The sequence below is a fragment of the Rattus rattus genome, chromosome 4, assembly GCF_011064425.1.
Source record: "Rattus rattus isolate New Zealand chromosome 4, Rrattus_CSIRO_v1, whole genome shotgun sequence".
Taxonomy (NCBI): Eukaryota; Metazoa; Chordata; class Mammalia; order Rodentia; family Muridae; genus Rattus; species Rattus rattus.
Genome location: NC_046157.1, coordinates 166,083,593 through 166,085,606, shown reverse-complemented (window position 1 = coordinate 166,085,606; position 2,014 = coordinate 166,083,593).

The window sequence follows — 2,014 nt, the reverse complement described above, 5'->3', positions numbered from 1 at the left end:
TGATGGACTTTTGCATAATGTTTTGGACATTTGTGACCACAGATATGACCTGGATTCAGTTTCCAGCACCCACATGGTGACTTATGATTTTAATGTCAGACGATCTGATGACTTCTTCTGACTGCAGTAGTCACCAGGCAAACATGTGATGCACATACTATAGGAAGGCAAAATACTCATGAACATGAGAGAAAATAAAACTTAAAATTTTAACAGTTACATAAAGGAATGAAACAAATTCGAATCCACAAATAAATCCTCATTTCTATCTTCACCTGATATTGTTACAGCTACTAAGACCAGACTTGGGATAAAAGAGAATGTGTTCAATACAAGCTGAAGAAATTTTAATAGCTGGAAGAAAATGATATGCTTAGATTTTACCATGATCAGAAATCAACGCAAAACAGATTAGAGCCTCATGTATATGATTTTTAAACTATCAAAACATCAAGTTAATACAAAAGGAAATTAATTTTTTTAAAAAAACAGTACTAAAAACACTAGCAGTGAAAGCAAAAATAGGCTAGGGAGATTCCCTTTAAGCTAAAAGTCTTCTGCATAGCATAAAGAATAAATATAGTATGAAGCTATGTATAGAATGGGAATGAATTTTTGAATTACACATCTGAGAAATGATTACTTTTCCATATATATATTATACACACACACATATATATATATTATACACACACACACATATATATATATATGCATCATACACCATAGGAATGAAAAACAATATATATGTACAAATATATATGCATATATATTGTAAAAGACACTGATTCATGAGTCCTTACTCTAAGACTGGGTGGGGGAGAGGAGATGGGCTGGGTAGCAGCATCTGCTGACGTCATGGAGGTTTTTGGTTCCCTTCCCAGTACTCTCCTTCTGCAGTTCAGTCTCCTCTAACTCCAGCCCCAGGGATTCTGATTCCATCTTCCAGCCTCTATGATTAACCGTATACTTTAATTACATAGCGTAGGTTCAAGCATCCACATTACACACACAGTTTTAGAAATTTTTAAATTTTAAAATTTATAAATGAATAAAAGGGTCATGATTAAATAAATGAATAAATAAATAAGCAAATTAAATGTATGCAGCTTTGGGCAGTAGAATGTGCTTTTGTTTAGGAAAGTACAACTATTTAATTTATTTAGTTACTGTATAGTGTTATTTTCTTTTGCATGATATTTACATCAAAGTGTGCGTTTTTTATCCCTTATAAGATTATATCTGTTAGTTAAGACATGCTTTGTAGTGATTTAAACCACTTTTCTTTTTTATTTATTTATACACTTCAGATTTTATTCCCTTCCAGTCCAACCCCCTACCCTGACAGTTTCACATCCCATACCTCCTCCCTAACCCCCCCACCCCGTGTCACCACAAGGATGTCCCTACTCCACCCACTCCACCACACCTCTAAACTTCCGGGCCACCAGTCTCTTGAGGGTGCATCTTCTCTGACTAAACTGAGACCCATGAGTCCTCTGAGAGATCTCAGGGTCCAGGTTAACTGAGACTGCTGGTCCTCCTACAGGGTGCCCTCCAACTCCACTTCCTCCAGCTTTTCCCTAATTCAACCAGAGGGGTCAGCGCTTCTCTTCATTGGTTGTGCACACATCTGCATCTGACTCTTTCAGCTGCTCCTTGGTTCTTTCAGAGTGCAGTCATGAGAGGTCCCTATTTGTGAATGCCTCCATAACCTCAGTAATGGTGTCAAGTCTTGGGGTCTCCCCTTGAGCTGGATCCCACTTTGGGCCTGTCACTGGACCTTCTTTTCCTCAAGCTCTTCTCCATTTCCATCCCTGCATTTCTTTCAGACAGGAAGAATTATGGGTCAGAGCTTTGACTGTGGGATAGCAACTCTGTCCCTCATTTGATGCCGTTTTTTCTGCTGGAGGTGGGTTTAATAAGTTCCCTTTCCCCACTGTAGGGCATTTCCTCTGGGGTCCCTCCCCCCATTTGAGTCCTGAGAGTCTCTCACTTCCCAGTTATCTAGTAC